Raw genomic sequence first — 16,447 nt, forward strand, 5'->3', positions numbered from 1 at the left:
ATGGGGAAAAAAAGCAAATAGTGATGTAGCAAAACTGAATGATGTTGAAATTATAAAACCATACCAAATAAAAATTAAAAATGTCCTGACAGCCAGTGAGGTAACAATGGGAAATCAAGACATATGGAATGGGATCCATAAAGTGGTGATGGAGGTAGGAAAAGAAACACTTGGGATAAGAAGAAAGAAAAGAAATGGATGGTTTGATGATGAATGGGATAGAATGTAATGTGGAGGTGTGTAAAGAATTAAGATCCAATGCTCATAGGATGTGTAAAAAAAGAAAAAGGGTTGGCTAAAAGTAAAATTCAAGAGAGAGAAGAGCTAAAGGAACAGAAAGAGAGAAGATGATTCCATCATGCAATAGGAAAGATGGGAAAAAAGACTTCAACCCACTCAAAATTCATGTAAAAATACAAATGGGAAAATAATCAGAGACGAAAAAAAAAAAAAAATTGCAGAGATGGGCAGAAAACTTTGAAGATATGGTCAGTACAAACTAGGACTAGGTATCAAGAGATCCACAAGTACAGGAGCAGGATATACAAGGGTTGAATGAAAAGTAATGCCTGCATCTTCATTAATTGGGTTTGGATGGGAATATTTTAATAAATCAAATGCAGATATAATCCTTAGAATGTGATCTTTAATTACCAATATTCACTTTTCCACATAATCACCAGCCAACATATATTTCTGCCAACAATGCACAAGTTTTCTGAAATGTTGCGGAAGAAGTCAACACACTGTTTCCACAACCACAGTCTCACAGTTCTCTCAACGTCTTCATCAGAAGCATAAAGATGTCCCTGCAGATCATCTTTCATTATTGGGAATAGATAGGAGTCAGGCAGTGCCAAATCTGGACTGTATGGTGCATGCCGTATGGTGGTGAAATTCAGTCTCTGAAGTTCTGCTGTGGTGGCACGTGAAGTATGTGGTTTGGCATTGTAATGCTGCAGGAAAAAATTACCATTTCCTTTCAGACCTTTGTTAGCTGTCATTTCAGAGTTCACAGCATTGTTCCATTATCAAGGAAATCAACATGGATAACACCATCTACATCCCAGAACACTGTGGCCATGATTTTTCCAGCTGTGTCTTGAATTTCTTTTTCTGGAGCGAGTCTTCATGTCGATATTCCATAGATCAACGTTTTGGCTTGGGTCTTAATGGTGTACCCACGTTTCATCTCCTGTCACAATTGAATGGAGAAAGGTGTCACATGCATTCTCGTAACGCGAGAGGAGTTCCTGGCAAATTTCAGGTCTGTGCGCTTTCATTTCAGGAGTCAGCATCCAGGGGTACCCTTCATGCACGATCTTCCAATAGCCAAGTAAAGCAATAATGCGACCCACACTTTCTGTTGAAATGTTAATTGTGCTTGCAATTTCTCTCTGAATGGATGATGATCATTCTGAATCAGTCTGTTGACATTTTGCTTGTGAAACTCGGTGGTTGCTGTCACAGGATGTCCAACTCTTTGTTTGTCATGCAGGACAGAGTTCCCACCTCAACATCTTTAAACTTACTCACCCAATGATGCACAGAACTCAAATCAACACAATCACCATTAACAGCTTTTATTCTCTGATGAATCTCCTTTGGATTGATACCTTCTACTGTCAAGAATTCAGTGACCGCATGTTGCTTAAATCGTATTGAGTGACCGTCTGCACAGGGTTCCATACTTTACACTGTAACAACACAACCATTCAATGCTAAGGCTTCCTGCCAACTGGAGCTGTAGAGAAGAGACTACGGAACAAGCCAGTACTGGCCGCATACCAATACTGCCGACTGTTGAAGAGTTACAGAAGTGAAGGCATTACTTTTCAGTCAAACCTTGCAGAAGCAAGAAAAGATGAAAGGGAAGAAGCAAAAATACCAACATTTGGGGAGCCCAGTGATACGTAAATTTAGAAATAACTGTGCACCTGGTAAACATGAGATACTACTATAACTTATACAATTTTTTGGTCATCCTCTAATGTGTGAAAAAGTGCATTAATGTAAAAAATATGGGAGAATGAAAGCATGCATGAGGACTGGAAAACTGGAATTATGTGCCCTATATACAGGGTGGTGAACGAAATGTGTTACCATTTTGTTTCTGAATATAAACTTTATTGTCAATACAATCTGAAAGGAACATATACTACAGTGAAGAGCCGTCCATGGCGATTTGTTCTAACTCAGCACATGCTCAATATGTCCACCATTTTATTTCCTAACTTCCTTCAAACGAACACTGAAGTTAGTGACTATCCTACGGCACACGTCTTCCGTAATTTCACTGCGAGCTTGAAGAATAAGTCTTCTGAGCTCCATTAAATCACATGGATGTTTCGAGAAAATTTTTTCCTTTAGGTACCCCCAAAGAAAAGAGTCACATGGATTGAAGTCTGGACTATAGGGGGGCCAATTTTGTCTGTTATTGAAGCGATCTGGAAACCTGAGTGAAATGATCCACATGTCAAAATGCTTGTGTAAAAACTCCAACACAGTGTTTTCAGTATGTGGCCTTGCTCCATCTTGCATGTACCACTGTGTGTTGAAGGGCAAGGCAGTAGTAAGAAGCTGTGGAATGAAGCTATTGCGAAGCCATGCTCAAATAACACTCACTGTTCACAGTTTCTTCAAAGAAAAAGGGTCCAATAAGTCTGTAACTGGAAATTGCTGCCCATGCTGTAATCCTTGGAGCATAATGTTGTCGTTCATGAAGCACTTGTGGGTTTTCAGTGTCCCAAAAGCGTACATTTTGTTTGTTAACCACACCATCTAAATGAAAATGCACCTCGTCTGAAAACCAAACGTTGTTGAGAGTTTCTTCCCTATCCTCCGCCCACTGAGCAAACAGTAGTCTCTGCTGCTTGTGTTCTTCAGTGAGCTTCTGTGCACAGGTCATCTTGTATGGGTATATATATGGAGAATGCGTTGAACAGAGCATCTGGATATTCCCAATTGCACTACTGCCTTTCTACACAATTTCCCGGGACTTCTCTGTACAGCAACTCGTACTGCTTCAATATTCTCCAGCGAACAAACAGGATTAGGCCAAGGTCGCTTCGCTTCCAATACCGTTCCTTCCTGTACAAATTTATCATACAAACTGTGGATGGTCTTCTTGCAAGGGACCCATCGTGTGTTAAACTGTTGTCGAAAAAGCCTCTGAGTCACAACAAGGCTTTTCGTTTCATGAAAAAGTAACACAATTGCTGATCGTTGCTGTGACGTCAGTCTTCCATTGTCAGCCATTGCTGCTTACTAGTCTCCTAGCAGCAGTATCATGAATTACATGTCATTTTGTAACTCATTTGTTTTTCCAAGCTCTTCTGTTACTGCTGCAGAGATCCCAGCGGGATATCTAATGTGCTTTGTAAATTGTGAAAGAAACAGTCGGTAATATATTTCGTGTGCCACCCTGTATCAGAAAGGAGAAAAGTTACGTTATGGAAATTTATAGAGTTATAACTTTATGTAATACATCATATAAGATATTTTCTGGAATGCTGAATAAAAAGATAAAGAAGTGCATTGGAAATGTCCTCATAAAATACCGATACGGTTTCTGTCCAAATAGATGCATTTTTGACCAGTAGTCTGTTGTTAGATATTTTATGAATATGACATAGATTGCCATTTCATATTTGTTGATTTGTGCAAGCTTTTGATAGTACACTACTGGCCATTAAAATTGCTACAACAAGAAGAAATGCAGATGATAAATAGGTATTGACTGGACAAATATATTATATTATAACTGACATGTGATTACATTTTTATGCAATTTGGGTGCAAAGATCCTGAGAAATCAGTACCCAGAACAACCACCTCTGGCCATAATAATGGCCTCGATAAGCCTGGGCATTGAGTCAAACAGAGCTTTGATGGCGTGTACAGGTACAGCTGCCCATGCAGCTTCAACACGATACTACAGTTCATCAAGAGTAGTGACTGTCGTATTGTGACGAGCCAGTTGCTCGGCCACCATTGTCCAGATGTTTTCAATTTGTGTGAGATCTGGAGAATGTGCTGGCCAGGGCAACAGTCAAACATTTTCTGTATCCAGAAAGGCCCTTACAAGACCTGCAACATGTGGTCGTGCATTATCCTGCTGAAATGTAGGGTTTTGCAGGCATCAAATGTAGGGTAGAGCCACGGGTTGTAACACATCTGAAATGTAACATCCACTGTTCAAAGTGCCATCAATGCAAACAAGAGGTGACCAAGACATGTAACCCCATACCATGACGCCGGGTGATACACCAGTATGGCGATGACGAATTCACACTTCCAATGTGCGTTCACCGCAATGTTGCCAAACATGGATGCGACCATCATGATGCTGTAAACAGAACCTGAACTCATCCAAAAAAATAACTTTTATCATTCGTGCACCCAGGTTCGTCATTGAGTACACCATCGCAGGCGCTCCTGTCTGTGATGCAGCGTCAAGGTTAACTGCAGCCATGGTCTCCGAGCTGATAGTCTGTGCTGCTGCAAACATCGTCGAACTGTTCGTGTAGGTGGTTGTTGTCTTGCAAACGTCCCCATCTGTTGACTTAGGGATCGAGACGTGGCTGCAAGATCCGTTACAGCCATGCAGATAAGATGCCTGTCATCTCGACTGCTAGTGATACGTCGCCATTGGGATCCAGCATGGCATTCCGTATTACCCTCCTGAACCCATCAATTCCATATTCTGCTAACAGTCATTGGATCTCGACCAACGCTAGCAGCAATGTCGCGATACGATAAACCACAATCGCGATAGGTTACAATCTGACCTTTATCAAAGTCGGAAACGTGATGGTACGCATTTCTCCTCCTGACACGAGGCATCACAACAACTTTTCACCAGGCAATGCCGGTCAACTGCTGTTTGTGTATGAGAAATCAGTTGGAAACTTTCCTCATGTCAGCACATTGTAGGTGTTGCCACCAGCGCCAACTGTGTGTGAGTGTTCTGAAAAGCTAATCATTTGCATATCACAGGATCTTCTTCCTGTCTATTAAATTTCGCATCTGTAGCATGTCGTCTTCGTTGTGTAGCAATTTTAATGGCCAGTAGTTTATTAACAGGCCAGCATTGTATAACATACTAAAAAAATTGAGCATCTGTGACAAGTTAAGAAGGTTAGTTGAGTCAACAATGAAGGACATAAAGGCAAAAGCTAAAGTGGACAACAAAATGACCAAGAGCCTTAACTTTACATGTGGAGTGAACCACAGTGATGATCTCTCTGCAGTCCTGTTCTGCTTAACCCTGCATAGTCGGATACAAAAAATAGATAAGAGAGGAACAATAAATAATGATGAAATCCACTCAGATAAGCACAGATCTAGTTGATATTGCAATTGTGGCAAGAGTGTAAACACCCTTAAAGAAGTGGATGAAATAATGGAAGCAGAAGGAGCAAAAATTGGACTTACGGTAAATGAAAAAAGATCAAATTCATGGTAGTGTGCAAGTGTAAGACAAGAAGAAACCACATGAACTGGAGTCCTCTAATAGATATTTTATAGCTGACAGCTGCTTCCATTATTTAGGTGCCCTGTTAACTAGCAGTACTAATAAGAGAGAGTGTATTAGAGAAAGGGTACAAGAAGGAAACAGAGCCTGTTATGCAAACTTACAGGTATTCAAGAATTCTCTAATTACAAGATCAACCAAGTTAAGAGTATACTATTCCCTTGTGCAATCAGTGGTTACATAGGGACTGGAAATGTGCCGATGAACAGCAGTCAGCATGGATGCATGAACCAGGTGCTTGGCGCAGAGGCCCATTCGCAGCAACTTTTGTTGGACAGTAATTGAGGAAACACTTGGTAGTCTCTTGGTTCATCTGGATGATCCATTGCTCAACAGTTGCTTGTCTGTTCATATAGTTTAACCATAGCAGCACATGGACAGTTTACAGACTCGGCCATTTCGGAAACGCTTCCACCTTTGGCCTGAAAGCCGATGATCATGTTCTTGTGGATGTCAGATAAATTACTTTGTTTCCCCATTATGACAATAACTACATTGTTTTCCACATCCCCCAATATGCTCTATATACCCTCCACTGCTAGTGCTGCCACCTGCCATGTGTGAATGGGTATTGCACTTTGGCATTAAACATCAAGGTGACAGAACCACGTGTAAGCACTGTAATTAACTGTGTTTTATACCATTTTGGGTATTGGTGTTATTGTAAAAGGTGTAATAGTAGAATTATACAATAATTATCACCAGAAATAAGGTGGTGATCCTAAGCATCTTAATGTCTGCTGCTGGGAAAGGCATTCTCTAAATTTTGCCATGCATTATAATCTTCAGTGGCCTTATTCCTCCTGTGTATTTTTCAGTGTCATCTACACACCTTTCATGAGGTTATTGTCTTAGTCTTTTTCTATCTTACATTATTCAGAAAAAAATTTCTTTAGACCATCTGCCATCCATTCACATGGAATGTGCCTCACCCACCTCCATTCCATTTTGATTGCCATCATTTTCAATCTCCCAATCCAATCTGTACCCTTACCTGTTTATTGTTTTCCTGTCTCTACTATTTACCAGGGGGATTTGCTCACTCAGGTTTGTGTGCATCATGGCGACATGCTACAGTGCAAATGTTTTAAGTGAGCATACTGTGCCCTAACGGGGCACTTAAGGGTGGGCCTAGGTCACAAAGTCCGGTGCACTCATGGTTCTCTTTGCATCTGTGCATTCTGTTCATTCCCGTCCTTATTCTTTCAATTACAAACATCTTTCCTTACAATCACTCCTGATGTATTGGTAGATTAGTTGATATATACAATGCGGTCACCAGGCACAGCGTGGATGGACACGTCTGCCAGCACCGTTTCTTGTGGCAAAATACCTCTTCACCATGGCCTCACTTGTCACAACCAGTTTGTATTTACTCAGCTGTGACTTGGGCGTTCTCTCAAACAGTGTTGGGGAATCTTCTGAGAACACACTGTAGCTCCTCAGCAATAGCAATACACATTGCGTTCTCCTAGTCAAAGTGTGGATTAGGAGCCTTGTGGAGCCGAGAAAGCACATCGGCATTGGTGTGCCGAGCAATGTATCTATAGTGGATTTTGTATGAAATTTTGGCAGAATGATTCATAATGTTTGTTTCTTTATTTGAGTATAGTTGACAGGAGGATGTTTCTATGCTTTCAAGGAATATGCAGTGGAATGTTCTGTGCTGTCAGAACTTCATGAGACAACTGCACCAATCCCATGGTGGGAGGCAGTAATGCTGAGGACCATTGGTTTCCTGAGTTCAAACATGGTTAGGCATGGAACATGGTCAAGGCCACTGTTTAAGCAGTCAGAAATGTGTTGAAAAGCAATGTTTCACCGAAGTTTGGTGCTTTTCATGAGGTTGAGAGGTTTGATTCTTTCTAAAGCCTGGGTGTAAATTTCCCAACATAATTAACATTACCCAGGAAGAATTGTAATTCTCTAATATTACTCAATGTAGGGAGATTATAGTGGCTTTGACATTTTTATTCATTGCTCATACAAGGGATGTGTCCCAGGTAGTCTATATCTACATCTACATCGATACCCTGCGAATCACATTTAAGTGCATGGCAGAGGGTTCATCGGACCACCTTCACTATAAGAAATTTCGTGAGGAGATTCCACCTCAGCAAAAATGCCTTTGTTTTAATTATGTCCACCCCACATCTCCTCTATTTTTTCAGTGACTCTCTCTCTCTCTCTCCTATTTTGCAGTAATACAAAACATGCTGCCCTTCTTTGAACTTTCTCGATGTACTCCGTCAATCCTATCTGGTAAGGATCGCACACTGTGCAGCAGTATTCTAAAAAAGGATGGACAAGCATAGTGTAGACAATCTCTTTAGTAGATCTGTTACATTTTCGAAGTGTCCTGCGAATAAAACGCAGTCTGTGGTTAGCCTTCCCCTTAACATTTTCTATGCGTTCCTTCCAATTTAAGTTGTTCGTAATTGTAATTCCTAGGTATTTAGTTGAATTTATGGCCTTTAGATTTGACTGATTTATCGTGTAATTGAAGTATAACGGATTCCTTTTAGCACTCATGTGGATGACCTCACACTTTTCGTTATTTAGGGTTAGTGGCAAATTTTTGCCTCATATCGATATCTTTTCTAAATAGTTCTGCAATTTGTTTTGATCTTCTGATGACTTTACTAGTCGATAAACAACAGCATTGTCTGCAAACAACCTAAGATGGCTGCTCAGATTGTCTTCTGAATCATTTATATAGATAAGGAACATCAAAGGGTCTATAACACTACCTTGGGGGATGCCAGAAATCACTTCTGTTTTACTCGATGACTTTCCATCAATTACTACAAACTGTGACCTCTCTGACAGGAAGTCACGAATCCAGTCACATAACTGAGACAATATTCCATAAACATGCAATTTCAGTACAAGCCACTTGTGTCAAAAGCCTTCTGGAAATATAGAAATACAGAATCAATTTGAAATCCCTTGTCATTAGCACTCAACACCTTGTGTGAGTCAAGAGCTAGTTGTGTTTCACAAGAATGATGCTTTCTAAATCGATGTTGACTGTGTGTCTGTAGATCGTTCTCTTCGAGGTAATGCATAATGCTCCAACACAATGTATGTTCCAAGATCCTGCTGTATATCAATGTTAATAATATGGGCTTGTAATTTAGTGAATTTCTCCTACCATGTTTCTTGAATATTGGTGTTTCCTGTGCAACTTTCCAGTCTTTGGGTACGGATCTTCCATCAAGCGAATGGTTGTATATGATTGTTAAATATGTAGCTATTGTATCAACATACCCTGAAAGGAACTCTGCCCATACTAACTCACAGGAAGTATCTACTTCAATTTCGCGACAAGGTAAACTACTTCTAACAGCAACAAACATGCCACCACCAACTGTGTTTAGCCTACCATTTCGGAACACCATTAGGTTCTACCCAAAAATTTTGACAGAACTCATCTCTGGCTTTAGCCAGCTTTCAGTGCCTATAACGATTGGAACATCGGTGCTTTCTATTAATGTTTGGAGCTCTGGTACTTTACCAACACAACTGCAACAATTTACAACTGTTGCACTGATGGTTCCTATATCTATGTTCTTCCTGTGTTTGGCCTGCACCCTTTGTGACTGAAGCCCTTTTTGTGTTTTCCTGAGATCCTCTAACCTAAAAAACTGCCCAGTCCACTCCACACAGCCCCTGCTACCCCTGTAGCCACCTCCTTCATGTAGTGGACTCCTGACCTATTCAGCAGAACCCAAAACCCAACCATCCTGTGGTGCAAGTCAAGGAATCTGTGGTGCAAGTTGAGGAATTTGCAGCCTACACAGTCGCAGAACTGTCTGAGCCTCTGATTCAGACCTCCATTCTGCTCTGTACTAGAGGTCCGCAATCGGTCCTGTTGACCATGCTGCAAATGGTGAGCTCTGTTTTAAGTTTTCAGATTTCTTTAAGTTGCTAGACAGGCCATTGTGTAGTAAAACTTGAAAAGAAGAGGATGATTACGTAAATATGCTTTACTCACTTTACCAGTAACGAGGTTGTCATCTAGGTCGTGTGTGTTGCATGGGATGTCATGCATGATCTGTTTCAGATAATGCTGAAAGATCGCAAGGCCACTAGCCATACTGAAACGAAGACAATTGTAGTGATATAGGCCAAAGGGAGAACTGATGACCATGAACTGCAGGGAATCTTCGTCCAGTGGTAGCTGTAGATAGACCTCTGCTAGACAGTTTTGAAAAAATATTTTCCTCTTATTAGTTTTGACATAAGTTCCTTGGAGCAAGGAATGGAGTAAGTCTTCACAACAGTTTGAGCTTCAACAGTTGTTTTAAAATCTCCCCAGAGGTGAAGTCTGCTGCCTGGCTTCGAAGAAAAACCAATGGAGTAGCCTATAAGCTTATAGTAACTGACAGTACTATGCCAACATGTCAAGACACTCCATTTCTCCTTTGACATGTTGTAAAGTGCACTGGGAATGGGACATGTGCAGATGAAACATGGAGTATGTGATGGTTTCAGTTCATTATGTGCCACATAATTGGGATGCCGCCAAGCCCAGGGTCGAAGACAGATGAGAACTCTTTACTCAGATTTTCAAGATTGTCAAAAGGTACCAAAGAGGAAATCACGTTTACTAAATGGTCAAACTGAAAGCCATATGCGTGAAAAGCATTGAGATCAAAAATCTTTCTGGATATGGCCTGAAGTAACAATATAAAATGTTAATTTTCTGTTGACATTCTTGCAGCAGACCATCACTTCACAGTGATCACATGGGGCATATGCTATCGGCTGTAGCTCTGTAGATGCTGATTGGGAAGACCCAGTCTGAGTGTAGGTAGGTGTCTTCATGGAAGCCCGTGTATCCAGCTGAATCATAACTGAGCAATCATGAATGGTGAGTATATTCCACATTTTCTGGTTCACTCCAGACCAGGATGTGTTTTTACAAACACTTCAGGACTCTCGAACCTGAGAAGAGGTTTTCAAACTTGCTGTATCTCATGTGGTACATCATGTACATCATGAAGGGATCTGTTGGATGTGAGTAAGGTAACACTGGGGACACCCAGGAAGGGGACAACCATGGGAGCAGTGCCTGTCTGAATTGTATGCGGGACACTAATTATCTGAATGCGCTCCACAAGATACACAATGCTGAGCTCACTGCATTCTCTACTAAAGGATAAGTGATTCAAATCCTGTTTTTGTGATTTGTTGCGCAAATGGGATGATCTGTGATTTGTTGTAGAAATATAACTGAACAGGTGACACAATACTACTGTCACCAGAAGCGGTTCTGCAATTTTCCATGGAAGCAGAGTGCACTATCAATAAAAGACACGTCTTGCTCAAACACGTAATGTGGTGACTTGAAACCACATGAGGTACAGCAAGTTTGAAAACCTCTTCTCAGGTTCGAGAGTCCTGTAGTGTTTGTAAACACACATCCTGGTCTGGAGTGAACCAGATGATTAAATCTCACACAAAGAATCTGGATACAAATGACTGCAGCTTAAGTTAGTAAACAAAAAATTACATCAGTGGGAAAGACTTCGAAATTCTGTAATATCGATTACGACTTCCTCCATTGTTCTAAGTGGGCCTGTTAGTGTTGATGTGCTAATTGCTGCTGCTGAACTTTAATAAAACTCTCTGGGTCCTTGCTTGACATAGGTATGTTGATTAAATAGCTACACTTTGAGTTGTAAAGCAACATGTAATCAAATGAGGACACAAGAGGGGGTGAAGAGAACTTTCAGTTTATTGAAAGAATTCTAAAAGAGTGTAGTTTATCCATAGAGGAGAGCACATACAGAACTCTTGTGGGGTCCATTTTTGAGAACTGCTCATGTGTTTGGCATCCCCACCAGGTCAGATTAAAGGAAGACATTATAGCAAATAAGAAGCAGTTAGTTTCGACCAGTACACAAGAATTATAGAAATGCTGTATGAACTCAAGAAGGAAATTTCTGGAGAAGACATCTTTCTGTTCGCAAAACACTATTGAGAAAGTTTAGAGCACCAGCATTTGTGATGGACTGCAGAATGATCCCACTGCTACCAATGTACATCATATTTGAGATCTGTGAAGACAAAATGAGAGAAATCAGGGCTTGTATGGAAGTGTATAGATAGTCGTTTTTCCCACACCAGATTTAGAGAGGAATAGGAAAGAGAATGATTAGCAGTGGTATAATATACCCTCTGCTATCCATTATACGGTGGCTGGTGGACTATGTATGTAGATGTAGATGTAGATGGTTGCCTTCATTGCCTGCTTCCTGAGTTTGAGTTCTGTACCTTGAACTGTGACCAGAATCCTTGTTACTATTTTATTACATGCTTCCTTGGTTCTAAACATCTGTAAGTTCTTGCAAATATATTATCAGCACTGGAATCAGTAGTACATATAACAATTCATAGTCCAGTCTAGAAGAGAGAGAGGGGGGGGGGGGGGGCAGGTTTCAGTTGCCTGTAACAAGGATGATGTCAACTTCTTCAGTCTGGCTAGTGATATGTCATTGGAGGTCTCATTCCCTGATTGTAACAGCAGTCTGGCCTCTAGGCGGCGAGACCAGGTGAGTTGCTGAGAGTGTCATGTATCCAGAGTTGCCATGTCCCGTAGCCTCTTTGACTCAGTAATACTGATATCTGCTGTGGTGAAATCGGCGCCATTGCCTGGGCAAGATGCAAGACTGGTGTAATAAGCCTAATTGAAATTTACATCTGAATCCCTTATCTCTTTCAGAATTTTCTGTCAGTGTTAGCTTCAGATTGCCAATGGTCTTACTGCATTGGTAACACTGGTTCATGTCAGATCACTGAAGTTAAGCACTGTCGGTCTTGGCTAGCACTTGGATGGGTTACCATCCGTGTCTGTTGAGCACTGGTGTACTCGGCCATCGTGAGGTCGATTGAGGAGCTACTCGATTGAAAAGTAGCGGCTCTGGTAAATCATTCCTAAAGCTCAGCTGACATTTTTCTAATATGTATGCAGTATTCTTCAATTTTTCAGAGAAATGTGACAGAAAAAGTTATATGTAATAGGAAGTAAGGGTAATCCCTGTACTGTTGGGATCTGTTTTGTCACCATCTCGTGCAGTGGGTGGATTAGTACTATTGTCTAGATATTTGCGAACTTCCTTTTTTCCCAGATTGTTTCACCAGTTAAATTAGTGTCAGTTGTGTTTATCTTTCATTGTACAGGATATCTAAAAAAAATCTGTGGATTTAGAAAATCCCTTATACAAGCTGTCTTCAGAACTGTGATAAAGAAAATTGTATGTAAGAAAAATGAACTGTAAATTGTTAAAATAATAGTTCCATCATATGATTCACACCATAGCAAAATACATTGGTTAGTGTACAGCTGCCAAACAGTGGAACAGACAGTCGTATTTTGTGTGAGCTGAATTGTTTGTTATACTATCCAATGCAAGAATGACGTAAGTTATCCAAAGAACATATTTAAATCATGACAATAATTTTATAGTGCAAGAATACATAACAGAGAAATGTAAGTGGAGAATGCAACTCATAAACCATCAAAAAAATTTATTGTAGCTATACTGTGTACATACTCGTATTAATATAAACCATTGACTTTTCCTGGTTGTGTGTTCATGTTGCTTAACAGTGATGTCATTATTGGTTGACTATATCACATGTCCGATGTTCAGCATATTTGCTGTCACAGGCTGGAGAGATCACGTGATATGAGCTACGATTGGCTGATGAAAGCACACCGCAATCACGATTTCAGTGCTTCACAACTACTGTTCTTTATTTGGTGGAATTCAGATTTATACTTTAAGAATACAAAAATTTGCTGTTGCCGCATGTCAGAGCTCTTTCCAAAATGTGTTTTTTTTTTTGTTGTCTTTCATTTCCTAAAGTGTGGGGAAGTTCCCCTCCAGTGTATAAAATCTGTACCATTCAAGGGACTGGTAAGTTATACAGGTACAAGGAAATATATATTGTCACTTAGCATGGAAAAAATGTTCTTTCACCTGGGGAAAGTGTATTTTTAACCAGAAAATCTGTTTTTTTTTTTTAATGTTTTCTCTGAATATGAACCTATCTGAATGCTTAGCAACATGTTCTGTCTTGTTTACATATGCTCATTATTTGCTATGTGGTGAAATGTGCTTTACTGCTTCCATTACAAGGACTTTCCATTATTCTATTTCATTGTAATATTCGCTTATGAAATCTCCCCAGGTGATCAGCCGAGTTGTGGCATCATTTTGTCACAATGTTTCAATGTGTTTTCATACCCATCATGTTTAGGCAAAGATGGTGGGTACAAAACTCATTGAAATGTTGTGACAAGATGACACTACTACTTGGCTGATCACCTGAAAATATTTAGTCATTGGAATACGCTGATAAAGTCTGCAATCACCCGTGTAGTATTCCCTTGCTTGTGAATCTGATGTCTTCTAACTTGAACATCTTATTTTATAGTGAAATGGATGTATCTGTTAGTTGCCTATAATTTGGCAGTTTTTATTGTTCTGAGGTAGTACTTCTTTTTGGTTTTGAATTTTGTGGTTATGTTTGCAAGATGCTCTGGCTGAGCCTTGCATCTTGCCCTGGGCTTCCAGAGTTAAAAGGTCAAAATTAGTTGTGTTATTTCATTGTATTGTAGACATCATCAGATGCTTAGTTGCTTTAAGAATAATTTGCTGGCAAGATTCTTAAGAAACTTCTAATGTAATCTGAGCCAAAGAACAGATTATTCAGCCACCTCTAACATATGGTACAGACACTGTTGAACATGATCACTAACATGTAATACAGACATGCACTGTGACTGTGAGTTTTGGTACATCTTGAAGATTTTATTAACTCCGCCCCCCCCCCCCCCCCCCTCCGCCCCTTTTCCACACCATATCCCTTGAACACTCTCCTATCTGTGGCCCAGGGTTGCATTTAAAGGAAGACCGTTAACTCCACCCAAGTCCTGTGAATTCATTGGTAATTTCCACATTTTCTATGATCTTGTGTTACACATTAATTTAGTCTTATTGTAATTAGTTTTCAGAGCTACTGTGAAACTTGTTCTAGTATGTTATTTGATTTGTTGTGGCAGTTTATTTGTCTTATAGGGAAGCACTACAGTGCCATCAGTAAAATGAAGGTAGTTCACATGTAGTCCATTAAAATAAAATCTTTATTTGTTTAAAGAGCTGAAAAAAAACCATGGGTTGCTGAGAATAGTCCTGCCTGGCTGTTCTTTAAATTCTAAATTTCCCTCTGTTTGATGATGTATAATCTATATCTGTATCTACATGACTACTCTGCAATTCACATTTAAGTGCTTGGCAGAGGGTTCATCGAACCACAATCATACTATCTCTCTACTATTCCACTCCCGAACAGCGAGCGGGAAAAACAAACACCTAAACCTTTCTGTTCGAGCTCTGATTTCTCTTATTTTATTTTGATGATCATTCCTACCTATGTAGGTTGGGCTCAACAAAATATTTTCGCATTCGGAAGAGAAAGTTGGTGACCGAAATTTCGTAAAAAGGTCTCGCCGCGACGAAAAACGTCTATGCTGTAATGACTTCCATCCCAACTCGTGTATCATATCTGCCACACTCTCTCCCCTATAACGTGATAATACAAAATGAGCTGCCCTTTTTTGCACCCTTTGGGATGTCCTCCGTCAATCCCACCTGGTAAGGATCCCACACCGCGCAGCAATATTCTAACAGAGGACAAACGAGTGTAGTGTAAGCTGTCTCTTTAGTGGACTTGTTGCATCTTCTAAGTGTCCTGCCAATGAAACGCAACCTTTGGCTCGCCTTCCCGACAATATTATCTATGTGGTCCTTCCAACTGAAGTTGTTCGTAATTTTAACACCCAGGTACTTAGTTGAATTGACAGCCTTGAGAATTGTACTATTTATCGAGTAATCGAATTCCAACGGATTTCTTTTGGAACTCATGTGGATCATCTCACACTTTTTGTTATTTAGCGTCTACTGCCACCTGACACACCTTACAGCAATCTTTTCTAAATCGCTTTGCAACTGATACTGGTCTTCGGATGATCTTACTAGACGGTAAATTACAGCATCATCTGCGAACAATCTAAGAGAACTGCTCAGATTGTCACCCAGGTCATTTATATAGATCAGGAACAGCAGAGGTCTCAGGACGCTTCCCTGGGGAACACCTGATATCACTTCAGTTTTACTCGATGATTTGCCGTCTATTACTATGAACTGCGACCTTCCTGACAGGAAATCACGAATCCAGTCGCACAACTGAGACGATACCCCATAGCTCCGCAGCTTGATTAGAAGTCGCTTGTGAGGAACGGTGTCAACAGCTTTCCGGAAATCTAGAAATACGGAATCAACTTGAGATCCCCTGTTGATAGCGGCCATTACTTTGTGCGAATAAAGAGCTAGCTGCGTTGCACAAGAACGATGTTTTCTGAAGCCATGCTGATTACGTGTCAATAGATCGTTCCCTTCGAGGTTACTCATAATGTTTGAATACAGTATATGCTCCAAAACCCTACTGCAAACCGACGTCAAAGGTCTGTAGTTAAATGGATTACTCCTACTACCCTTCTTGAACACTGGTGCGACCTGCGCAATTTTCCAATCTGTAGGTACAGATCTATCGGTGAGCGAGCGGTTGTATATGAGTGCTAAGTAGGGAGCTATAGTATCAGCGTAATCTGAAAGGAACCTAATCGGTATACAATCTGGACCTGAAGACTTGCCCGTATCAAGCGATTTGAGTTGCTTCGCAACCCCTAAGGTATCTACATCTACATGACTACTCTGCAATTCACATTTAAGTGCTTGGCAGAGGGTTCATCGAACCACAATCATACTATCTCTCTACTATTCCACTCCCGAACAGCAAGCGGGAAAAACGAACACCTAAACCTTTCTGTTCGAGCTC

General features: G+C 40.5%; 1 protein-coding gene across 1 annotated transcript in view; it reads left to right on the forward strand.

The window, feature by feature from the left end:
• Positions 1 to 16,447, forward strand: part of LOC126281972 (uncharacterized) — a 76,494-nt gene that overhangs the window by 31,616 nt on the left and 28,431 nt on the right. The window lies entirely within an intron of this gene.

Source organism: Schistocerca gregaria, chromosome 7 (genome assembly GCF_023897955.1).
Source record: "Schistocerca gregaria isolate iqSchGreg1 chromosome 7, iqSchGreg1.2, whole genome shotgun sequence".
Classification (NCBI taxonomy): domain Eukaryota; kingdom Metazoa; phylum Arthropoda; class Insecta; order Orthoptera; family Acrididae; genus Schistocerca; species Schistocerca gregaria.